Source organism: Tenrec ecaudatus, chromosome 11 (genome assembly GCF_050624435.1).
Source record: "Tenrec ecaudatus isolate mTenEca1 chromosome 11, mTenEca1.hap1, whole genome shotgun sequence".
NCBI lineage: Eukaryota > Metazoa > Chordata > Mammalia > Afrosoricida > Tenrecidae > Tenrec > Tenrec ecaudatus.
In genome coordinates, this window is record NC_134540.1 from 116,420,295 (window position 1) to 116,447,564 (window position 27,270).

Consider the following 27,270-nt stretch of genomic DNA (forward strand, 5'->3'; position numbering starts at 1 on the left):
ACTTGTTTATCTTCAAGCCTTTGAGACCCCAGGTGCTATATCTTTTGATAGCTGAGCACCATCAGATTTCTTTACCTCATTTGCTTATGCACCTGCTTTGTCTTCAGCAAGCACCCCCCACCTTCTCTTTACCCTCCTGTACTTCCAATTCTGTTCCTGAGGGGTTTATCTGACCTGGATTTTGTGTGTTGAAAACTCTTATCTGTACCGGTGTACATGCTCCGGTCCAGCCAGAGCTGAAAGGTAGGACTGGGGTAATAATTTAGTGGGAGGTGAGGAAGCATCAAAGAACCAGAGGAATGCTGTGTGTTTCATCAATGCTATGCTGCGCCCTGCCCTGGTTGGCTCGTCCCTTCCTTGTTCTGCTTGTGTGAGGGTTTGTCCTCTTCTCTACATATGGGTTTGAGTCTTCTCCTCTGAACCCCTGATACCAAGGGCTCAAATAGGAAGTAAATGGTTAGAAAATGATGATGGAAACATGTGCACAAATATGCTTGATACACTTGATGGATCAAGATGCTATAAGAGTCCCCGGTAAAATGATTTTAAATTATACTATAAACAAACAAACAAAAAGAAAAGGCAGCGATTTGATGACTGAGAAAAGGTGAAGAAAAAAATGAGGGAAGTGCTATCAGCCCTCCAAACAGATGAGTGTGAAAAATGTTTCCAAAGAAAGAATTAAAGATTTGATAAATGTATTAAGTGGAATGGAGTGTATTTTGAAGGTGTTAAGCTGGTTTTAAAAAAATTAATTACTTATATTGGAAAAAAGTTCTGTTTTTTGTGGGGTATCACCACATATATTTTGAGTATTACTTTTTTTGGATATGGATTTCTTCTAGTCAGTTAGCTAAAACACTGTGTTCCAGATTTCTTGGTATACAAGAGGGGCTGCTTTAAGTGCTTCATTTGCTTATCGGAACAATTCAACAGACATTTCATTAATGCCTAAGCCTTATTTTTCACTAATGCATTCATAACAGTCAGGACCTTTTTTGTAAGTGCCTTTGGTTTTTCCTCATATTCTAACTCTGGAAATGATTGAACATCATTCAATAATCTTTGGTATCGTGACTCCTGTATCTCTTTCACCATCTTTTGATCCTTTTTATATTTCAATACTTTGCCCATGAAATCCTTCAATAAAATAACCAGAGGCTTGGGGTTTCCCTTAGTTATTTCAGATTTAGATAAACTAAATGTGTTCTTTTTTGACTCTCTTACTTTAGGTGCGCATTTCATTATAAAACTTCACTATTTCTTCTTGAGCTGCCCTTTGACTTTTCTGTTCAGCTTTTCATCACTTAACCCTTTTGTTTTCACTCTTCTATGCTAAAGAGAAAGTGTCAGAGTCCCTTCTGACATTCACTTTGAACTTTTCTTCCTTGTGTTTTTTTTTTTTATGACTTTGTGCTTTCTTTGTGTGTGACGCTCTGGAGGCCCCTCTGTACAGCGCATCAAATCCTCAGTGATAAGGATCCGAGTGAGTCAAGTCTATTCTCGAGGCCTTCTCAAATTTCAGGTGGGACCTACCGAAGACTGTACTTTGACTCTTGTGGAATTATTTTAAATTTCCTCCATTTAACGCTGTATTTAATCTGTGAATAAATGATGATCTCTTTCACACCCAGCTCTTGGCCTAACTTTGTCTGGTAATCTTGGGCTTCTCCGTTATCTCTTACAATTGATTTAAGCAATTTGATTCCTGTATCTTCCATGTGCATGTGGAGGACCCTGTTCACACTTGTCTATTTTGCTGCAAAGGCGGTCTTTTCCATAGAGAAATCCTTAAACGTCCATAATCTGATCATATCATCTCCAGCTTCGTTTCTACCACAAGTGCTGTATTTCCTCCTCCTCTTTGTTTCCAACTTTCAAAATCTCACAATCAATCATGATCAATGCATCTTGATTGCATGTTTGATAAATCTGAGACTGGTCGGTTGGGAGAATCCTTGAGTTTCCTTATCACTTGCTTTAGTGGATAGGAACCCTGGTGACAAAGTGTTTACACATCGGACTGCGGACCATGAGATCAGCCATTCACAAGCACCAGCCACTACCTGGGAGAAAGCCCTTGCGTGCTACTGCTGGAAAGAGTGATAGCAATCGTCTCAGCAACCTACAGGGGGCGATGCTATGCAACCTAATGGCAGTAATTTGGGTTGAGCTGAGCTTTAGTGGTTGGTGTTTCACTTTCAAGATAAATCTCGAAATGTTGTCTTTGATGATGAATGTGGCACAATTTCTCTTGAATCTGTCATTTTTAGCATAGTAAGCTGTACGATTTCCTGATTCAAAATGGCCAACGCCAGTCCAATGCCACTCACTAATGCCTAGGATACCAACCTTTATTTCTTTCATTTTATTTTTGATGACTTCCAAGAGTTATACTTTGTATGTTTAATATTCCCATAAAAGTAGGTTTTACAGATGTTTATTCTCATTTTGAATTATGCACATCAGCAAATCCCATCGTTATGGTGAATTCCAGTGTGAGTAAGCAGCTCTTGCTCAGTCACAGGTTGAGTGCTTTTGACCTGAGGAGCTCATCTCTGGCACTGTATCTGTCAGTAGGCGGTGCTATTCATCAAGTTTTCAGCGGCTAATTCCTCTTCCTTTGTCATGGTAGGCTCTGAGTTGAGAAGCTCCTCTGAAATCTGTTCACCCTGAGCACCCATTCTGGTTTCTGAAATACCAGTCGGCCCTCACACTCCCGCCACCACCGTGTTATGAGAAGCTGATAGTGGTTGTCAGAGATCATCAGATAGGGAGAGCCACTGTGTAATTGAGGGAAGGAATAGAGATAAGCCAGGCAAATTTTAATCTTAATTACATTTCAGGAAAAGTGGGAAGAGGTCAAAATAAAGTGCTTTAGTTCCCCTTGCTAAGATCTTCTAAAGCTATCCTTTCAGAATAAGTGGTATTGGTAATTATACACCATCCATTTCTGGTCTCAGGGTTGTGGGAAAAAAGAAAGAACTATTTTTTAAATGAATATGGGTATTGAAGAAAGTATGATTTGCTTCATATGAAATATCATAGAGATATACTGACTTTCTTTTTCATGGTAAATACTGTATAAACTTTTTTTAATAAGCTGAGCTTTTCAGCACATTTTTTATGCAGTTTTTATGGTAGAATCAGGTGCCTCAGCTGATATTCGGGTTGGCTAATACTCAAGTATATATGGCACCTTTTATTTTATTTTTTTTATATGGCACCTTTAAAAAATGTATATCACAATTCACTGCTGTGAGGGCAACTCTAACTGAAACAGAAATTAAATTTGCATTACAACATTTATACCTCTGGGGATTTCATGGGTACAATTATTAGAATTCAACTAAGCTCCACTTACCTCTATAAGGAACTGACTGACCCAAGTGATAATTTAGTGCTAAAGATCTATGGTCTGTTATAAAAAGTCTAAGTAAACAGATCCATGCATGTATTTATGATTACAAAAGCTCTATTATAAAATAAATTAATGCATCTGCTTTACGATATCTGTAATATGGTCTATAAATAGAGAAAAGAAACAAAAGTTAAGAAGTCTACTGCAGAAAGTAAGACCCGGCCAACCCAATGCCCACACAAAAGAGCACCTGCAGGCTCAGCTGCCCAGCAAGAAAGTCACTGGCCATCCTTACGAGCTGGCAAAGTATGTCCCTGTAACTCCTGTGGCCAGGCAATAAATCCCAGCCCTATCACTAGGCAAGGTAGGACTTAGACTTCCCAACATTGTCCACAAAGGCCTGGACATCCTTTGTCCCTCGGAAGAATGGCCTTGATTGTCCTTGTGACATGACAAGGAAGGCTATGTGCATCCCCACACCCAGGTAAGAGAGGCCCTGGCTTATCGCAGCTCTGTCAAAGAAGCCCCCACTGTCCCCATGGCCTGCAAGACAAACCAAATACTCTAACACGACGCAGCGGCAACGCAAAATTACAGCTGCACCATGGTGCTGTCAAAATAGTATCAATCATGGGACACACACACACACACACAAAACTGAACAATTAGAAGAAGAAGAAAAACAGGAAGAAACAAATGAAAAGCACACAGAGATAAAGGAATATTTGGAATAAAGAGCCCTGAAACTACCAGCAATAAAATTCTGAAGAATGATCAGGTACTTTCAAAGGATGGGAAAATGCTCAAGAGAACACTGCAATGAATAGCAGAACTAGAAATTCTACACCAGAGATAATTCCAGAAGATAAGTTATAAGATAACAGAATTAGACATAATTGCAAAAGGACAGAGAAATAGAATCAAATACATGGAAACCAAATTAGTATGTTTGCAGATATTCTCCCAAGTACAACTAACAGGAGAAACAATTAACAAAAAGAGCAGAGGACCTATAATTATAAGATAAGATGTCTCAGCAAAAACTATAGAGGCAAGAAGTCTATGGATTTACCACTAGAAAATCCTGAAAGGAGAAAACTGCCATGCAAGATTATTATATCGAGTAAAACTAACCCTCAAATATGAGGGAGAAATAAGGGTATTCTCAGACAAGAAAATATTTAAGGAATATGTTAAAATAAGACCAGCATTACAAAAAAAACATTAAAGGAAACATGATGGAGAGAGAATTAACGACATTCAATGAAACTGAGAGAATATAAAAATAAAACCTCAAGACCAACAAACTAAAATAATTTTTCAAAACACCATAAAAGTATAGGAAGAACAAAGAAATCAGTAAACTACACAGTCACACAATACCACTGAATGTCAATGGATTAAGTAGCAGTTGTTCCATCAATATGCTTCCTATAAGAAACATATCTTAGAAACAAAGATAAAATAGACTAGACAGTATAATGCAGAGAAAATTTTACCTGGTTATGGCAAAAGAATGAGTGGAAATATTAATTTTTGATAAAACAAATCTTCATGTTAAAAAAATAAAATTATTAAAGACAAAAAATGACATTTAGTAATTATAGGAACAGTAGAACAGGAAGACATAACTCTAATAAACATATTATGCACACAGGAAAAGACCCCTAAAATATATTTACCAAAATCTTTCAGAGTTAAAGAAAGTAATAGAAAATAAAACAATAATAATGGGAGATCTCAATGCAGCACAATCAAAGAGAGACAGACCATCAGTAAAGAAATGCAATAGAGAAATAAATAAAACAACTAACCAACTTGGCTTCCTAGACATATACAGTGCACTCCAACAAGGATTATCACAGTATCTATACATTCTTTTCAAGTGCACAAAGAACTTTCACTAGAAGAGACCATATGATAGGCCACAAATCAGGACTTAATACATTTAAAAATATTAAGATTATACATTCCATTTTCTCAGAACTCAACACTATAAAACTAGAAATCAACAATAGAAAGAACATGGGCAAAAAGTCAAATGCATGGAAATTTAACACAGTATTCAAAACAGCCTGTCACTGGTACAGTGATAAATACATAGACCAATGGAACAGAATATAAAACCCCGTAATATATTCACCCACCTACAAATAACCAATCTTTGACAAGATCCAAAGACCTTCAGAGGGGAAAGAGATCGTCTCTTTAACAACAGGTGCTGCCAAAATTGATCTATATTTGTAGAAGAATGAAAAAAGGATCTATATTGCTCCTCATGTACAAAATTGAATATAAGAGGGATGAAACACCCACATAAAATCCAATCATTATAAAAGTCATAAATGAAAATTTAAGCACAAATGTAAGGGCCCTCTTTCAGTGTACAGACTTACTATGAAATATAATAAGGGAAGCACATGGTAAAAACAAAATAAATGAGTGGGACCAACTAAAAGTAAGTTATGTGCATCAAAGGGGTTTATCAAAAGATTAAAAAGAGAAGCAATAAACAGGGATAAAAAGCTTTGGAAACAAGACAATAAACAAGGAACTAAACTCTAATATCTATAGAAAACTGCAGTACTTCAACAAGAAAAAAAATGATCCAATTAAAAGTGGCAAAATAATATGTTCCTAACTGGATACTTTGGAACTGTGTTTTATCTAGCCCCTGGTGACTCAGGCCACAGACAACTGTTCTACATAGAACTGTGCCTTCAGACTCGAGGAAAGAAGGAAGTGGGGGTTAATAAACCCAGGAAAAAGGGAACAACAAGTGATCTAAAATCGATGACAAGGAGGGTGTAGGATGCCTGTAGGGCTTGATCAAGGACAATGTGACTGAGGGGAATTACTGAAACCTGAATGAGGGCCGAACATGATAGTGGGACAAGAGGAAAGTAAAAGGATATAGATGAAAGAACTAGGAGGCAAAGGGCATTAATAGAGGTATAAATACAGGCGTGTACATATGTAAATATATTTATATATAACAATAGGGAAATAGATCTATGCACATATATTTATATGTTAAGTATCAAGGTAGCAGACAGACATTGGGTCTCTACTCAAGTACTCCCTCAACGCAAGAATGTTTTGTTCTAATAACCTGGCATTCCATGATGCTTACTTTCCCGACACAATCTCTGAAGACAAAATGGGTGCGTAGCAAATGAGGCAAAGCAAGCTGATGGTGCCCAGCTATCAAAAGATAAAACTCCTGGGGCCTTAAAAACTTGAAGACAAACAAGCAACCATCTAACTGAGAAGCAACAAAGTCCACAGAGAAGACACACACCAGCCTGCAGCCTGTGTGATCATGAGGTGTTGATGGGATTAGGTATTGGACATCAAAGACTCAGAACAAAAAATCTCATCAATGTGAATGAGGGAGAATGCAAAGTGGAGACCCAAAACCCATCTGTAGACAATTGAACATCCCTTACAGAAGGATCACAGGAAGAGACGAGCCAGTCAGGGTGCAGTATAGCACTGCTGAACCATACAACTTTCCTCTAGTTCTTAAATGCTCCCTCCTCCCCCGACTATCATGATCCCAATTCTGCCTTACAAATGATTTTTAAAAAGGAAGAAAACATCAAAAAATAAGTAAATAAAGGTGCACAACATCCTTCACAGATCACTCTATAGAGTCTAGAAGGATCTGATTTAGAAAACACACTAAAGGAACTTGCTGTTACCTTGCACTCATCTGTAGCAGATTAAAGGAACTAAAACACTCCCATGGACTTAGGCTGGAAAGACTCAGCGTGAGAAAAAGCAGATGATTGCTACGTGTCCAGGTTTGGGATGTGACGGCCATTGGACTTCGGTTCAGATCTCTTACTTTAAGGGTGCCCGATGGATGATGGCTCAAGACTACATGTGTTTATAATGTTCATGCTCTCTTTGCTCTTTTACGGCATGTGTAAATCTAGCAGGCATGACTCTGCCTTTGTCAATCAGGGTTACAGTTTTCCATGATCTCCAATCCTCGCTGTTTGTGCAAACAATGTCCAGTCATTGACGTTTTTAATCTGTCCAGGGAATAACTCATGTATTTTGGTCTAAAAAGCTAACCTTCACATGCATAATTTCCTTTTTTCAATAGGGGTTTGAATGTTATCCCACTGGATAAATTAATGATAATATCAATAGATTGATCATATGTCTCATGGGGATGATTTATAATGCTCTCCAATAAAATGATACTGATGTTTCTAAAGTGAACCAGAGACATATATAAACCACAGATATATGAATGAGTTCTGAGTTTACACTTAATTATAGCCCTACCCTAAGAATAATTAATTCTTTAAAAATTATGTATTTATTTTTAAATTAAATTAATCATTTTATTGGGGGGGCTCTTCCAAATCTTTAACAATCCATTATTCATTAATATTAAGTACACTTGTACATATATTTACATCAATATTTCCAAAACAATTTCTACTTGAGGCCTTGGTATCAGCTCTCTCCTCTCCCCACCCTCCCTCATGAGAACAATTCTTTCTTCTATCATGGTTCTACTTGATTATTGTCCTCAGGGAGAGTTCACTGAAAATATGGGGACAATCCATTACAAAGTGTGGTGAAGAATTCAGATAGTACACAGCTATCTAAAAGAACTGTTTCTGGGGTCTTTTAATCTTAAAATAAGCAGCCATCTGAGAGAGGCTTGTCAATAATCAAATCCAAATCCAGAGGTGGAACAGTATGAGAGCGTACACTTTGAGCATCTACATACTTTGCTGAGGTTACGGATGACAGTGAAAGCCTAAAATGCATTTGCATGTGGATTAAACCTCTGGAGAATCCTCTCTGACCACATACTAGGGAGAGAAATAGTCTTGCTCTTCAAGACAGAGTACATTGTAGCTTATGACGGATATGGCTATCATGTCATCTCTTTGTAGACCCATTTAAAGTTGTTCCAAATTTTAATATTTTCTAATTGAAGTTTTTCTCTGGTTTATTTTGTTGTTATTTTTGTTTACTTTTTTGTTGTTTTCTGTAAATTAAATCCAGGGTAAGCAAATCTATACAGACACAAACTGCCTCAGGAGTTTCGTAAGGACACGCTGGGAAACTTGGAGGGGAAACAAGGAGCTAACAACAATGAGCACAAGGAAGAAGGAAAGGTTTCAAAATGGACTGTGGCAATGATGTCACAGCTGTTTTTAATATGACTGAACTTTGAATTGAATAATATATAACTTACACATCAGTGAAACTGCTAACAGTAGGCTAAGGATATGAATAAACAGTTAACCAAAAATGATATCCAAATGGCTACAAAACATGAGACAAATGTTAACAATAATTACCCATCCAAGAGAAGCAAGTCAAAATAAAGATTGACAACACAGTGCAATTAAAAACGAAACAGAAAACAGCAAATGCTGCAGAAGGTGCAGTGAGACTGCAATCTCACATGCTGCCGGCCGGTCTATTCATAACCACCATGGAAAGCAAACGGCACCACCTCAAAGAACTGGGAATATAAATTCCATATAATACAGCAAAGTGTCTGCTGGGGAGATAAGAGCCATAATATAAACAAACATATGCACTTTCGTGGTTATCTCAATACTGTTCAAAATAACAAGAAGTTGGAAACTACTCAAATTCCCATGAGAGGAAACAGATAAAGAAACATTTGTGCAGTGGAATACTATTCATCACTAAAAACCATGATGAAAACATGAAACATAAGACAGATGGACCTGGAGAACATTATGCTGAGCAAAGTTCATCAATCAAATAAGGACAAATAACATAGCAGACCACTTCTATAAAGATAAAAGTCAAGGGCAAGATTTGTATATCAAAGGGATCAGACCTTGGAGGTTCCCTAGGGAGAGAGGGTGGGAAGAGAAAGCTTGGAATTTCAATAATGACAGGTAATGGATTCTGTGAAAGGGAGGATGGGCGTCCATAAGAAGGAAAGAGAAATTGGGGGGCTGTGCTAAGGAGTAGTTTGAACTGTTGAATGCAGTTGATGGTATGAATTATAATTCCCTGGTTGAAGGTATGAAATATAATTCCCTGACCTAATTCACAATTGAAAACATTTCACACACACACACACACACACACACACACACACACATATCTATTAAAAGGTACAGATACAACTGCCAGTGTTTTAATCCTGAGTTCGGAAGTTGTTAATTTTGTTATGTTATTTAAATTATTGTCTTAGTTTTTCATCTATACAATGTGGATGGAAACCGTGTCTAAAGTATTTAGTTGTCATGAGTATTAAATAACTTAATGAATATAGGAAAATTACACAAAATCAACTGGCACACATTGTTTACAGGTTGTTATAATAATGACAAGCGTTGCCATTTCAGGCATCTGTGAACATGGTAACTTTCCCCCAGTCTTACATCCATGCTTTATTTCAAATTTGAAAAAAAATTTCTTGGACATTTTAATTAACACTGAAATTGTTTTAATTGCTTCAGGAAGAGCAGGAAGCAACTGAGTCATGAAGTTACTGATATGGCTGATATCTTTCAGGAAGGAAAATGGTGTGGCAACAAAAGGTTTCCACTTCATCAGGATGGAGCTGAAAATCAACTTGGGGACTATATGACAAAGCCCAAACATTCAACTGGAAGATCTTTTTTTTCACGCTAGCTTTAAGTGCTTACCAAGGGCATGTACACCAAAAATTCTCTACCGTAAATTGGATCTTTTTATATTGCTAAATTAATTGCTTCTCATTAGAAAAGTATTACAATCAGGCTACTGAGATAAACCAGTCTATTGGTTTGGGGTCTGCTCTGCCCTTTAAGAAAGCCTAACCATGCCTGTAGCATCCTCTAGCCTACACTGTTCCATCCTCTCTCTTCCAGATAGCTATTCGGAGACTTCCAACTTCAAGACAGCCATTGTCTGCATCCCTTAGACTCCTTGTCTAAACAAAAATGGGAGTACACACCAGGAAAAGTTAACTAGGGCAAATTATGTAAGAGTGGGAGAAAGAAAACCTCTGATCAAAAGCGATTTTAGAAGCCATATATGTAGGAGAGCAATTCCCTTGGACAGGCAGGAAATTATACCTAAAGGCCTCTCCAAAACAGAGATCAAACAAATGCTCTGCTAAAAGGTCAATATATATGAGAAGGCAGAATTTGGAGTCAGGTAAACCAGGTTGAAATCTTTGCTCTGCTATTGATGGACAGTATGACCCCAGGCAGACAATGTACTAACCCATGGTTCAGCTCGTTGAAAGCTCAAATAAGTGACGTAAGTACTTACAAAACAGCAAGAAAGACCCTGGAGTAGATGGATTTCCATGGTGGCTTCAATGCTGAGCTCGCCATGACAGTGACTGCAAGTATAGCACAGGACCGAGCGGTGTTTCATTCTGTTGTTAGAACTGACTCAATGTACCAGCAACAATGTAAAAACATATGTAGTGTTTATTTTTTAAAACAAACACAGTACCTTTGTCTTGCTAAAGATGCCATTAAAGAGCAATAAAGATAATTATTTTAAGTGGTTCTCATGTGTAGAATTCATCACTGTAAGAAAAACATAGATTAAGCAAAGTTCTGTTTCTAAGAATGAGATCAGTCTTTAAGGCAAAAACTATAGGTCTTGATGTTAAAAAGCAATAATTCAAATAAAAAAAACAAAGAGTAGAAACATAATGTAAATGAAACAAAGCTTTGGGCCAATGGAAGGTCCATACCTTAGACTTTCTCTTTATCCCCCATTGTCTCTCTTTGATATCTCTTCTCTCTTTCCCTTTATGTTTTACTCTGGATTTTCCATACTCCTGTGATTCAGTTCACAAGTCTCTCTTCAGTTTCCTCTAATCTACATTAAACTTATTTACTGTTTCAAAACATAATTCCATTTTCATTTCCCCCTCAGTTGTTCTCCAAAACTGCTTGCATTTTGGTCATATGTTCAAATATCTTATTTCCTCAATTTATTAATATAATATTTATACCTCATACTTGACATATTCATTATCTTAATTGTATACATGACTATTTTATGTCTACTTCCTCTATTAGCATATACCCACACATGGAACCATATTTCTTTGTGTAAATGGTGATTTTTTTACTATAAAGTACTCTTTATAATCTGTAGAAATAATTTGTAATGAAGTATACATTTGGGTTGATCTAGAATGTATTTTGTTTACATTAAGCCTGGAATCTTGGAGCATTTTGATTAGTGAACCAAGCATTTTAAAATAAAGACTTAAGGTTTGTAATGCAATTCCAAATTTTAGGGGAAAGGTTCTTTTCTTCTTCACTCACCACCTAGATTTAGAACAGAAAAATTCTTTGTAGTCCCTTTGCGCTAAAGGGGCACTTTTTCATTTTTCTTTCTGTAAACTATCTCATTAAATTTCTCACCATTGGCTTTGCTCCCTTTCTGTCACTACATGAAACCTTGAAAATATATGTGCAAATTCTCTTCGTTGGAAAAAATGTCCTCAAGACAAAAGCTCACTTCAGTATTTCTTTTAACCTCTCTCTCTCTCTTTTTTTAAAAGTTAAGATTATGCTGTATGAAACCAGGGCCAAGTGTTCTAATACTTATATAAAAAAAACTCACTAAAGAAACCAGAAAGACATTCTATTTTTAAGAAACAGAAAAAGCAGCAACTTGCTATCAGTGTTACCAGGCAATATGCAATAGAATGACTGATGAAGTGAAGAGGTAGTCTCCAGATAATGTTCTCAGTAGGTTATCAAATAGCCAACAGCCTTCCTAAAATAAATCCTGGCAAAACCTGTAAAACTGTGGCCATTTTTTTTCATTATTTCAAAAGAAATAGTGTATTTGCTTTCAAAAATGTAACCTGAGCCAATAATGGCTGCTTGTTTGTTAGCTCGGAACAGAATTGTGTCTTTTTTGTGTGATACCTCAGTATTAGACCTAATTGAAGCAGAAATTCTGACTGAGATTTTAATTTGTTCAATTAACATAGGTGAACTGTTTGATACCTGATAAGTACTGCATAGCTTTGGATCTACATAAAAAGAGATAATTAAAGTGGGCCTGATGATGAAACTTTTGAATTCTATATGTATCTGGTAATCAGATATAGCTTTCAAAATTTTTATAGTATACATTGGTATATCAGGCTGATTTTAAATGGACTAATGTTTATGATGACTAAAAAGCCTATAAGATGCTAAAACAACACATTATTATTCTACAGGATAATTTGATTAAGTTAAATGTCTCATATTCCACTACTATCAGATTATGTATATTGTGAATATACTTATTTAGCGTTTTCTCCCAAAACTAATTTTTATAAAAGATGTTATATCACTGTTCATTTGCTTTTTCTATACTTCTTGTTTGTAGAAATATGTCCACGTTTAATTCCAGTTGACTTGCTCGTTTGTCTTTTAAGCCTCAATTCATTTCTAACTTTGTTATTTGTCCTTTTTCTAAATATTATAGAATCTCTCCATTCTCGAAACACCCTTTACTAAGTATGTGCTGTGGGAATATGCATTGGTTTATTTCCACTTCTTTTCACTGTTTGTCTTCAATATCCATTTCTTCTCTGTATATCATTTATAAAACAATCTGAGATTCAGACAGATTCAGGATTGGATTGACCTTGAAGCTCCACTGGAAATGCAGTGAAGGTACCTCCTAGCCTAAGTGAATTAGAGTCCCATAGATGATAGTAAGTCCCATAGATAGCAGGATAGTAAGTTGTGGGAATAGCATAATCTTTGTACATCGCCATGTGTACTAATTTACAAGGCAAATTTTATTCTTAATTAAAGCTATTAAATACATAAATAAGTGCAAAAGTCATTAGAATTAGGCTTTTCATTACATATGCAAATACTAAGAATAACAAGAGTAGCCAAAGAAATAGTTGAGAACACTGCAAAGTAGAATTTTACTACAGTCAATTTATATAAGATAAAACTAGGATAGCGGTGTGTGCGTGTGTGTATCATGTTATCACAATTCCAACTACCAGAAAGGATCATACGAAAGACTAGGTAAATAATTTCAAAACAAGTATTGCACTTATTTAAACATTTTAGTGAAATAAAAATGATTGAACATGATGCAACAAAGGAATTTTAAAATTAATATAGCTAAAACACTAGGTAACAACAAAATAATTTGACCCAAGAGGAGCAGAGAAAGCATTATAATCTCTGCCTGTATTAATCTAGTAATGAGATGAATACAAGTAAGGAGCCTTTTACCTATTTTCACTTAATAAAAGACAGTTTTATCAAATAAATGCTAAATAAGTCCAGAACATCTAGGTAGGAGAACTACAAGCTCAACCAAGTATAAAAAGAAGAAAAAAGAAGCTGTTCTTGGTATTAAATTTTGCCCAAGAAAATAGAAAAAAAAAGCATTCAAACAGTGATGAACTAAATATGGACAAGAGAAAACTTACTTCGTTCAGCAAAAAGCACAAATTAATAATTTACCAGTAAGTGGTAAAGGCATTTATCATAGAGATGCCAATAAAATCATGTCCTTTCACTATGTACATTTTCTTTACAAGAACAAAGAAGCTTTTCCTTTACACTATGTCTTAAAATCACCTCTGGCCTATTCTAATGGTCGTTCAAGGCCAAAAGCTAAGCCAAGACACTCAAGTAATAAAGAATAAGAGTGAAAAGTATATTTCATCTGGAAAATTCTTTTCAAGATTTTTTAGAGATACCAGCAGACAAGCCAGATAGACAGAAATTACTTCAATATTAATTTCTTTTACCTTAGAAGCAAGTAATTAGCTTCTCCTATCATTAAATGTAAATTTATAACCAAAGTAGAGAAGGGATGATGCAAGCAGAAATGTATTCAAGTAAAACTAATTTTAATAAATTAAAGGCTGTGCATTACATGTGTCAACTACCATGTACTATGAAACCAACATTGAGAAATATTTTTCCAATGGTCTTCTAATCTATTTTGGTAATTTAATTTTTAAATACATTTAAAAATCAATTCTTATTATCTTTAGTATTTCACATGCAAATACTGAATTGCTTTTTATACCAAAAAGTTCTTTCTTACATCATCTGAAATTTGCTACTGGAATTTCGGGCCATTTATCTTATTCTGACCCTGATGTTGACAGAACTGTGGTGACTGGTTTTCCTATGGTGACCATTCATGCATTGGAGCCAATTACTAACTCTTAGAATTCTAGCCTGCAGAGGGAATATATGTAACTGCTCTCGCTTCCCCCCGCCACCTCGGATCCTCTTTCTGCCCCTTCTCCTCTTCACCTAATTTTTTCAGTCTCTTAATATTATTCACATTTTTGAACTGAGATGATTGAAAATAAAAAAATCAAACCATTATCATTGAGTCAGTTCCAATGTACTCTCTGAATATTGATAGTGACCTCCCAGATCACATAACCTCCATTTCTTAAGCCTTCATTTAATGTAAACTATACATTAATACACTGTATTTACTTATTCATACAGAATATTAATAAAAAGCACATATGCTTTACTTACATCTATAGCAAAAGATTACATCTCAAATCATATTTCTATTTAAAGAATGATATACTAGAGAAGTAAAAGAATATATGGATAGATATCTCTGCTGCCTAGAAGCATGAGCACAGCTTTAAATCATTAATTATTTAAATCATTAAGTTATTTGCATCTCTCCTGATTGATAAATTGAATATAATAATATCTATTTTACAGGAGTGGTAAAGATAATAGTGTAAATTCTTTAAAACAAAAGGTGCTAACAAAAATTGCTACTATTATGTATATTAATATTAATACCTTCATAAATCTGACCAAAAGTCTGTTCTCCAACTTTGTTTCTGAGAGTGACCACAGAGAATATGTTAACCAACATCAGGGGCACTCCTCCGCCCAATAAAGGGAAAAAGCTCCTGAGGCAGAGCATTTGTAGTGTGCATTTGCCCCCTACAGAGAGCAACTTGCTGTAAATTAGTGCACCTCTGGTGTTACATAGGGCTCTGTCTGGCCACAGTGAATATCTTCATAAAGGCGGTTTTGCTTAAAGCTCATTTTTTTGTGATGGCCAATTTAAGAGAACAGTGTGAAGGTCAGAAATTTTGTTTCCTGCTTGGGAAAAACGCTGCAGAACCTGGCAGATGTTGAACACAGCTTAGGACAGTGGTATGGAAAAAACAGGTGCATGGGTGTGTTTCTCATTTCTGAAAAGGTACAATGTCAACTGATGACAACCCTTGTTATGGAAAGTCCATCAGCTTCCTGCACAGAAGAAAATGTTGACAAAATTCATGCACTTGTGCTTGAGGACCAGCAAGAGACCACGGATGAGATGGAGGACTAGCTGGATTATATTGCAACTCAGTTCAGTGAATTTTAACTGAAGATTTGGGAATGGGAAAGGTTGCTAGGAAATTGGTGCCTCGGGTAATCATTGGCCAGGAAAAGGAGCAGCCAGTAGAAGCATGTCATGGCTTTAAAAGAACAGGTAGGAAACGACCAGACTTTTCTTTTTTTCTAAGGTAATTACTAGTGAGGAGACATGGTGCGATTCTTAGGAGCCTGAAAGCAAACATCAATCAAGCCAATGAAGATGCCATCTTTAATTGTACCCCCAAAACAAACAAAAAAACACTTATCAAATGAAACTAAAAGATCAAGATGATGCTCATTTGTTTGTTTTTTAGGTGAGGGGCATAGTGCATTTGGAGTTTACCCACCAGGTCAATCAAGCTTTCTACTGAGAGGGTCTGACAAGATCATGTAACAGTGTATGACAAAGAAGACCTGATTTGTGGCAGACGAGGGACTGGGATTTCCACCACAACAACGCACCTGCTCAGGCAGCTATCTCAGTGCACCCGTTTTTGGCAAAAAACAGCATGCCTCTCTTGTCGCTCGCAACTTACTCACCTGACCTACCTCCATGTGACTTCTTTTTGTTTCTATGAATGAAGAAGGACATGAAAGGGCAGCAACTTCAAGGCACAGAAGAGGTGAAGAAAAACATGAGGGAGGTGCAGTCAGCCATCCAAACAGATGAGTTTGGAAAATGTTTCCAATAATGGAATCACAGATTTGACAAATGTATTAAGTTTAATGGAGAGTACTTTAAAGATCATAAGGTTGTTTTGTAACATAATAATAATTAATAAATACATAGCTTTGAAAAAATTCCACTTTGGGGGGCTACCCCCTCATATATACGCCATGTATGGGAACATGAAGAGAACAAAACAGTCATTAACTACATTTGATAGTATAAATGTAGTTGAGACTATGGATAGAGACAGCAAAGGCGAAGAAGGATTGTTTAGATGAGGGTTCAGAATAGCAACAATGAAACACAACTTTCCTCTACTTCCTAAATGCTCCCCTCCCCTCATCAAGATCCCAATTCCACCTTACAAATCTAGCTGAACCAGAGGATGTACACTTGTACAGATAGGAAATGGAAACACAGGGAATCCAGGAAGATGATCCCTTCAGGACCAGTGGTGTGAATGGCAATACTGGGAGGGTGAAGGGAAAGTGGGGTAGAAAGGGGGAACCAATTATAAGGATCTACATATAACTTCCTCTCTGGGGGGTGGACAACAGAAAAGTGGGTGAAGGGAGACATGTAAGATATGACAAAATTATAATAATTTATAAATTATCAGGGGTTCATGAGGGACAGAAAAGTGGTGGGGGGACGAGGGGAATGAGGAGCTGATATCAAGGGCTCAAGTGGAAAGCAAATGTTTTGAGAATGATGATGGCAACACATGTGCAAATGTGCTTGACACAATGGATGGATGGATGGATTGTGATGAGTTGTATGAGCCCCCAATAAAGTGATTAAAAAAACAGAATAGGAAGAAGTTGCAGAACTCGGAAGTTGATTGTGCCCGAGGCGGAGAGTTCAAAGAACAGGAGGAGAGCTAAGTGAACGAAAAGAGGTCCCCAGGGGTCAAAGCTGAGGGGTCAGCTTAAATGTGACAGGACCCAGGAGACCCCATTAGAGAACAAAATACTTGGGCAAAACAATCTTCATTTCCCCTCCTGAATTGACATGACATTATGTCCTTAACGTCTTCATCCTAGTTCAAATACCAACTCATTTTTCTAATTCTTATAAAAAGATGCGATATTTCTCTCATAAATATCATGGCATTTTGCTTATATTGCTTTTTCTGATAGCCACTTTAATTAAAGTCAATCAGTATTTATTAAATATATACTGTATACCATTTAATGAATACTGGATACACATGAGTGAATAGTACGGGCTAATATCTCTCTAGAACATTTACAGTGGAGATGTGGGATGTTAGTAAGCAGGGGTAGAGCAGTAGACATAGTAAATATAATATAGAATAAAATATATATATGTTATAAAGTGACAAATGCTAAGGGACAAATTGATGTATGAATCAAAATAAGGGAAATGAAGAATGAACGTGTTCGCTGTCATTTTTTACATGGAAGTCGTCTTTGAAAAGGTGGCTTTTACACAGAAGATGCGGTACAGCTAACAGAATCAGGACAATGGTTTAAATAGAACTCTACGTAGAGAAGACAGCCCGTCACAAAGGCCTGACCCTGGGAGCGAACTGGATGTAGTCATCAGAAATCAGGGCGTGGTGAGAAAGGAGACCTGAGAAGGGAGTCATAAGAGGCAAAACCACAGAGGGAAGAGGGAAGTTAAGGTCACTGGCAAGTTGGGGAGATTTGGATGAGTGGAGATCAGAGGTTGGGTCTTATGAGTTCACTGTAAAGATTGGCTTTTATCCCCACTTTGGTAGGGAGTCATTGTAAAAGTTTTGACATTAGATAATGCCTTAACAGTTAAAGATGGCATCTGACTTAAGGGTAAAGAAATATATCAAGCTGACTGGTTAAAATTCAACTGTACAGGAGCAGGATTAGTTCCAGAAAGACTATTTGGGAAAATGCTGAAGAAAGAAAACAAAGACCACTGACATGCTGTCTGTCCTGACTCGCAGTGACTCTTTACAGGTTTCTGAGACTGAAAACCTCTGAGAGCAGGTAGCCTCGTCTTTTTCCCATGGAGCAAGCAATGGGCTCGAACTGCTGCTGACCTCGAGCCCCACCAGAGCTTCTTACGACTAAGGCAAGGGGTTGGTCATTCGAACAAGATAGCAATATTGTTGGTGAGGAAAAGGGTTCAAACTCTGGAATTATTTTGAGGGGAGAGCTGACAGAATGTCCTGGCAAACAGAATGAGAGAAAGGGGGGCTGAAGAGTATTGTGAAGTATCCAGGAATTACCATAAACTGATATAATTTAAGTAATCACTGGCTTGAGAAACAATTTATTGTTGAAGGTACTGTGGCTCTGAGTCAGACTTGATTTCACAGCACTGTTTGGTTTTGGGTTTTTGTTCACTAGGTTACAACATTCTTGAGAAAGCACTCTCTAATTTCATTTCTGTTCTATAGAACCAATACATTCTGTGCATAGAATTAATCTGTGCACTTTCCCGATTATTAACCAGGGTCTGGATGACGTAATGCTATAGATGGGGAGCCTGGTATCAATAGAACCAGCAGTTCTAAAGGACAGGCTGGCTTTTCATGTCCATTTGTGTAGAAGACATATAAGTTAGATATGTTTAATCTAATAGGTACATGAATATTTAAAAACTTTAGTTATACCACCAGAACATTGCAAGTTAAAATGTCTATTTTTTAAAATTTGTTCCTTGTGAATATTGTTCAGCTCTGGTTTTTGTCATTGTAGCTGGTCTCTAAAATGTTGTAATCTTCATATAAGTGATGAAATACGTTCACATTTAAAGGATCGTCTTTAAATTTGCTTGTCATTTAGAAATCTGTTTCTCACTTCTAAGCTTACACTAAACCTTTCCAACTTAGCATCTTATGTAAATTTAATGAGCATTTTCTCACTCTCATCATCCAGGTCATTGGGTCATTGATTCTTATTTCTCTTTGTGCTTTTAGAGCAAAGAGACTGTCTCAATCCATCCTTTCCAGTCTTTCCGGTTTATGGACAGTGCTTTCCTGTTTTCATTGCACTTTTATCATTTATTCTCTTTTTAAAGCTATTATGAAAGATTACTGAGCTAACTAAACTGTTTTCACAGAACAGTTCTCATTCTTCCTCTTTCTATCCTAAGATTATGAAAATATTTAAATCAGGGTGACGTTACAATTCCGGAAGATCAATGAAACAGAAGTGGGAATAATTAGATTAATTATTAAGTAAATAACTACAGAGATGATAATCTAGCATAACATCTATGTAATGAGAGGCTTGATCGTTGGCAGAAGTTAAAATTGACTAGCAACTGAGACACAAAGGAAGACGAGTGCAGAGGCACAGAAGTAAAATTTAATTGAATGTAACAACATAATACATTACAATAAAATAAAATAAATGCTGGGTACTCTAATGATATCCATACTTGTTTTATTAATTCCAATATCTATAACACCTTTATAAATATTTTTCTTGAAATACAAATGTAATTCTTAGTCCTCCTTTTTAAACTCTCCATTGGTTCCTCATGATTTTTCAAAAACAAAACAAAAATTAAATATTTCTTCAGGCACGTAGCATTTGAAAGAATTTATTATTATCAGATTCTCACTACAAGAAATGTTAAAGAAATCCTTTAACAAAAAACCCACTGCCATCAAATCAATTTTAACTCAGAGTGGCCCTAAAGGATAGAATACAGCTACTCCATAAAGTTACAAGGCTGTGAAGCTATACAGAAGAAATAAAAAACAAATTCATGAAGAATATAACAAATAGAAACTATATAGATAGACATATAGGATATTTCCTATTATTAAAATATATTTTAAATAATTGAATAATAACAATATATTATTAGCTTTTAAATATATCTGTATAAAGGAAATATATGAAAAATAACAAAACTGACAAGAAGAAAGAAAGAGAATTACACTATTGTTAAGCTCCTTTGATGTGTACATAATATTACAAAACAAAAACTCACTGCTATGGAGGTGATGATGACTCACAGCGACCCCTGTGGGTTTCCAAGATGGGAACTGCTTAGGGGGGGTCGAGTGCCATCTTGACCTCCTAGAGCTCCTGGTGGTTCCAAACTGCAAACCATGCAGATCCCAGCTCAACATGGAACCGTAAGATGACTTCTATATAGACGTTGACTACCAACCCGCATATTGTTGTTTAAAGTGCTTGCTTGCTGATCAAAATGTTGGAGGTTTAAAACCCCAAGCTGTTCCTCAGACAAAAGATGTGTCAGTCAGCTGCCATAAGCATCACAGCCTGGAAGACCCTATGAGGAAGCTCAATTGAATTGAAAATCAACCCAAAAGCAAGGAGGTTGGATTTTTTTCTATTAAAAAAGTTATGTTTTAAGTCTTAATGAGTTTCCTCCTCAAGTTAGAGTTAACCTAATGACACGGATGGAGAACATCTTTCTGCACCTTCATTTACTGGTGGGGCTCAACTCACAATGAGAAGGAACAGCTTCAAAAGACCATGGCATATGTGAATTAAACTCTGAAAAATTAGAAGTTGTAAACAAAAGAAATGAAACACATAAAGTTCAATATCCTAGATATGTAACAGCCAAAACAGGCTAATATTGACCAATATTTTTTGTCAGATAGTCATAGGGATTATTATTTCTAGTATGACAAATTCAAGAGAATTGATTAGTAGATAATATCAAAAGGAGTATTTCAAGATCTATCTTGAAGTATAACGCTGTCTGTGATAGGATGATATCTACCAAGGACAATGAAGCCAGCAAAATTATTATTCAAATTCATACACCAACCACATAACTCTTCAGCTTGAACTTCAACAAATATAAAATAAAGATGCACTGATAGTGATTCATGATTAAAACTCCAAAGTTGGAAATGAAAAGGAAAAATCAATAATTGGAAAATATGGCCTTAGTGATAAAGAATGCTAGAAATCATATAATAAAATATGTTTAAAAGCAATAACTTCATTATTGCAAATATCCTTGTTCAAAATATAAAAAGCCTCAGTCCATATAGACTTCACCATGAAGAATATGGAAGAATGAAAATGACCTCATCTGCGTGAAATGACAATGAAATAATGCAATAGCATCAGTCAAACCAAGACCAGGGGCTGACTGTGAAACAAACCAAAAACCTCATAGGCAATTTCAGGATGAAGCTGAGAAAACTAAATACAGGTTCATTAGCATCAGAATTCAATTTTTTGGTATATTGTACTTGAATTTAAAGATCATCTCTAGATGTTCTGCCTTGAACACGAAGAACCAAAGAAAAGATGAATATAGGATAACATCAAAGGACTATTAAAAAGACAGGAAAATAGAGAATAGCAAAATCAATGTCATAAAAGACTCAGAAGCTTGCTTTTGAGCATACAGTAGCTAAAGTAACTGGTAGAAATGAAAAAATAAGTGTGAGAAATTTTTATATATTATGTTTCTTCTAAAAGCAAAACAGCACCAGAAAAATTTCTCCATATTGGTGTGAGTGGCTTAAGAAAAGTAAAATTGAAATGGACCTGACATCTTTCATGACAAACAAGTGCATTTCAAAAGAAGAGATAATAAAAGATCTTAACCAAACACGGCAGCTTGAGAAGACAGCGGAAAACAGTTTAACAACATGTGGAAAGTCCTACAGTTGGAAAGCCCCAAGGGCAGAAGAGGATGAGCAGATGTCAAGCTGAACGAACTGAAGAAAAACAGTAAGCCTCCAGTTAAAATTGAAGGATTCTACAGACAAAATATTAAATTATATATACATCAAAAGAAGATGGAAGGAATACACAAAGCACCCATATCACAAAGATTGGTCTGTATTTAATCACTCAGTAGGTAGCATTGTATCAAGAACAGGTGATACTGAAAGAAGCCTAAGTTTCACTGAAGGTGGAAGTTAAAAACAAGTTTTCAGAAATTGGAAAAATATCAAAGTAAACACTTTAAAACTCTCATGTAGCAGTAGAAGCCCTCACTAGTGTACCTCAAGAAACTGGCATAACCTACCCAACCAACTGAAAGATATCCGTGTTTGAGCCCATTCTTACTGGCAAGTAAAATTTTGCTGAAGATAATTCAACATCGTCAGGGAGCTGCACGTGGGACATCTTTACTGATGTCTAATTAGTCTTGGCTGAAAGCAAAGAATACCAGAAAGATGTTTACTTGTGTATCACAACTATGAAAAGATGTTGAACAGTGTGGGCCATTACAAACTATGTATTACACTGCAAATAATGGGAATTCAGGAACACTTAACTCATTCAAACAGCACAAGGGAACAGTATGCAGGCAATCAGGAAAGGTAAGCATCAGGGCTGGACCTTCTCACCATACTCGTTCAACATGTATGTGAAACAAATAATCCTCAGCCTGGATGAGATGGAAAATAATGTGGCATCAGAATCTGTAAAAGCCTCATTAACAACTGGCAACATACAAGTTAAGAAATATGCTTGCTGAAAGAAAAGAGGGCTTGAAGCACTTACTGTTGAAGACCTACTACTGCCTTCAATATGAGCCACAACTCAATTTAAAAAAACATGAATCCTCACAACTAAGCCAATCAGGATAAACGGTAGAAAGATTTCATTGATCAGAGATATAATTGGATCTACACTCAATGCTCATAAAGGCAGCAGCCAAGAAATCAAATGACAGTCACATACTGCAGTGGGCACATCTATTGTATAAGTTTCTTTAAAGAGTGAAAGAGCAAATGCGTCACTTTGAGGAATCAGACGTGCAGACCCATGCCATGGTGTCTTCAGTTAGTTCATAATAAAGGAAGATCAGAGAGGATTTATGCGTTTACAATTAGAGGGTTGGAAAAGGATACTGAAAGAATGATGCCATCACAAGCAAAAGTCTTTTAGAAGATACAGCCAAAATGCTTCTTCGAAGCTCGCCTGGTGAGACTGAGTCAGGAGCGTCCAGTCTTCAGAAGAAGACATCATGGGAGGTAAAAGACACGGTCATTGTAAATGAATAAGACACTTAACAGGATGGACTGACAAAATGGCTGCAACAGTGGACTCAAACATAACGACTTTGGTGCTCTGTTCTGTTGTGCACAGATAGGTCTTCACGCAAAGACTTCTAATGACACAGAACTTAATGTCGCCTATTTTAATAAAACACCAAAACACACTTTTTAATCATTGCACTGATGGGTAATTGTACATGGGGGTTTCTATTAAAACAGTTCATATTTTTATATATTATACGTCAACATAAACTCATTGGCAATGAGACAGTCACTACTAGAATGCAAAAGTAAAATCATTTTTATTAAAAAGGGATATGTTTTCTAGAAAACCGTATTCATAATTTTAATAAAACAGAAACAATATTCAACCTATAAAGTACAAACCAATCCTAATGGGTACAATTCATAACATCCTAAAATTGATGACTGGAGACATTAAACCTACTTTAACAATTATTTCAGCTCCAGTAAAACAAAATTCATTGCCATATAAGTAAGAAATAATGAGACACATGCTAGTGTTAAAAACAGAACCGGGGGAGAGAGGTACAAAGAAACATCATTATCCTGGCCCAGCTAACTACAGAAAAAAAGTTCATGCAAGAGATCCTAGCTCTAAGTCTAATTATTGTCCCAAACAAAGAAATCTATCCACTACCATTGAACCAATCCCGACTCCTTGGACAGAGGGGAACTGCCCTTCTCTTCCTCAGGCTGTGTATCTTTAAGGAGCCACGCCCGTCTCCCTCGGAGTGGGCTGGTGAGATCCATCCAGTGGCTTTTTGGTTACTGGCTGAGCACTTAACCATTGAACAACTACCATTCAACTATCACCCCCACACTATATCATCTTAAGTCTCATCTCTAGTTTTTGTTTATTACTCTTATTTCCAATAAAAGGCTTAATTCCCAAAATGTTCCCATATTGTTTATAAAATATACATAGCAGGTCATTGCCTATATCCTTCTACATTAGCCAACCAAAATAAACAAATATTTAAGAGCTACCACTGAAAAATAATTGTCACTATACTAGTCTGTTTTCTTATTGTTAATAATATCTGACGTTTATATAACACCGTTTGTACAGCAATCTCATATTGTGTCTCCAAACATTTATTTATTAGTACTTCCAATATTTCTATGCATGGTTTGGCAAATAATCATATCTGGTCTTCTACTTTATAAAACAAAGCCCTAACTCTTAAAGTGGCATGAGCCTACTAACTTCATATTTTCCAGCTCACAGTCCATTTCTATCTGCTAGGAGGAGGCAATACATAGAATCCACGCAGCATGAGGCAATTTGACTTCCCTGCATTGTGAAACAGCCAAGCGGCATTTGGGTCTTATTTATTCCCACCTTTTTGTATGCGATCCAGTCAAACACCCTGTCAATATCAGTTGCCTGTAGCACTTCCTGTGAGACCGGATGGGAACTGGCCAAGCCATCAAGCAGCATCACTTCATGCAGAACATCTGTCAGGAACCTCTGCTTTTCCTGCAATACAGATGAGTCAATATCATAGGTGATTCAGGGTTATGACAGAATGTGTGTGACAACTGCTACAGAATATGTGTCACTTAATTGATGAAGCTCATTAGTCTTAGATGGTGAGACTCAAGTGAAACCCAGTAAATTAAATGCCTCCTAAGTTACTTGAAAATGTAGGCGGCTGCTTTGAGCACGGCATGAAACAAAATCAATGAACTACTCTGGGCTCTAAAGAGATTTTTTTTTTTTAATTGACTCTGTTTAACAGTGGGGAAAGCAAAATTTGGACAGTGGACACATAATGAAAGTGGCTAGGATACAGGCTTCGTGGGGTGTGCTACAACATAAAGACGACAATCCAGGTTTCACAGTGCCTTTGTAAGTGCATTCAGTATAAGAATACTAACTAGATTTCAGGCTTACAGTACTGTCTCACTATTTAGTATCACTAATCTCTAATACCATGTGAACAGGTCATCCTCCCTCCCCTTTCCATGCCCCCTGTGAGTGAGCGCGCACACACACACACACACACACACACACACACACACACACACATTCTCTCTCTCTCTCTCTCCCCCCTTAAGAATGTGAAGAGAACACAAGTAATGAAAGATATAACATATGTGATGCATATGAGAATTCCAAATAACAAACACAAAGCAGATAACAATGCATAAGAATAATAATTTACCATGAAATTATAAAAAGTCAAAATTACAAGACTTCTCTTCTGTGTATCATTGAGATATCAGTCTCTACTCTATTAAAAGTAAATTTATTATGGTAGAAATAAAACAAAGTAAAAAGTACTTTTCTGTTGTTTTGGATTTTAATATATCCTCCTTTAAGGAAGTGGCTTGGGTTTTGTCACCAGCACACCAAGGATGCTGGCAGCTCTTAGTCCTCCTGGCCTCCTGCCTCCAAGGGGGGAGGAGTGAAATCAAAAAGAAGGTGCAAGGGATAACAAGGGCTAACTAGCCCCCAGACAGTTAGGAGCTAAAGAGTATCATTATGGAGATTAAAGGCTGCAGAGTTAAATTGCTCAAATCATTCTGAGCTCAGTCCTGGAGCGTCCCAGGTTTGAGCCAGCAGATAAACAGTATGTTATTTCTGAGCAAGTTGTAATTTCAAGCTGAGAGAAGACTAGTCCTGGAGTTAAATAAAATAGAAATGGAGAATAAATATACCATGAAAAGAATAGTTAACTAGCACATGTAAGTGTACATTCCTTTTTCTCATGCTTTAAAAAATATTTTGTTCATCATTGTTTACTTTGTACAGTTCAGTGGCTATATATTGGGCTTAAATATTCCTCTTTTACATTAAGAGTTCTACAGAAATCAGCTGTATTCTCTCAAAGAGAGCAATGCTGAAACAATTGAACCAAACCACATTCTCAATTACAGAGGAGTGCTCCAGATCCCGGGAGGCCATATATAAGAAGTTTACACTTGACTGAATTATATGAGAATATGGCATAAATAGGCTATATTTCTTCTCAAATAAACGTCCTACTTCAAGGCAAATTAAATAAAATGCAAATAGATATGATAGTTTAAATGGTTAATAATAAATAAAATAATACATACATATCTCATCTTGAGTCTACTAAAAAAGACATACTCAGGCTTTAGACAAATGACCTGGATTGATATAATAATGGAAAATCATGCACCAATTCAAAACAATTTTACAATTGATTTACTTCTAAGCAAATGTTCATACCTGTCATTCATGTAATTTCAAAATGTGCATTAAAAGTTACTTGATTTAGAATTGATGGAGGAAATTATAAAATATATCATTTTACTTCAACTTGACTAGTGAACATTTTTAAGAAGTACTAGCTGAAGGTGAGCTATCTCCATTCTGAAGATAAAAAGATACATCTTCAAATAGTGGTCACCTCCTGTAATACCTATTCCTCACACAAATAATCTAAAACTATAGTATATAAACCGAGTGTAAAATGATGCTTTATTTGAATTCAAGTTCCTAATATTTAGCAATACATAATACACACATTTATCAATATTAAAAATTATTATCAATATTAAAAGTAGTAACCCCCTTTTAAAAATTTGTAATATTTAAATGATATTAAAAATGGTAATCTTAAAAATAAAAACAATCAAATTGTAGGAAATTTTGTCATATATCAATTTTGTTATGTTATATATGTACAGTGAATATTTTTATACCAATAAAAAAACAAACATTTTCTTTTCGGTAAGTAGAATGTCCATAAGCCATGTGTAAATATAGTACAGTCAGGTTATTAGCAAAACAATTCATCTACATGGTTGGAAAAAAGGATACTGTGTAATTGAGAAAAAAGGCTTATGTGCATAAAGAGATGAAAAGCAAGGGAAAAATCCTGGCAGGAAAACCCTCACAGAATCCTGAAGAAGGAGT

At 36.1% G+C, this 27,270-nt stretch overlaps 1 long non-coding RNA gene across 1 annotated transcript in view; it reads right to left on the reverse strand.

Annotated features, from left to right (window-relative positions):
- Positions 1-24,859, reverse strand: part of LOC142460875 (uncharacterized) — an 85,555-nt gene extending 60,696 nt beyond the window's left edge. The window contains exon 1 of the long non-coding RNA XR_012786849.1: positions 24,721-24,859. This is a non-coding gene — a long non-coding RNA (uncharacterized LOC142460875). The remainder of the gene's footprint in view (positions 1-24,720) is intronic.
- Positions 24,860-27,270: the final 2,411 nt, after the last annotated feature.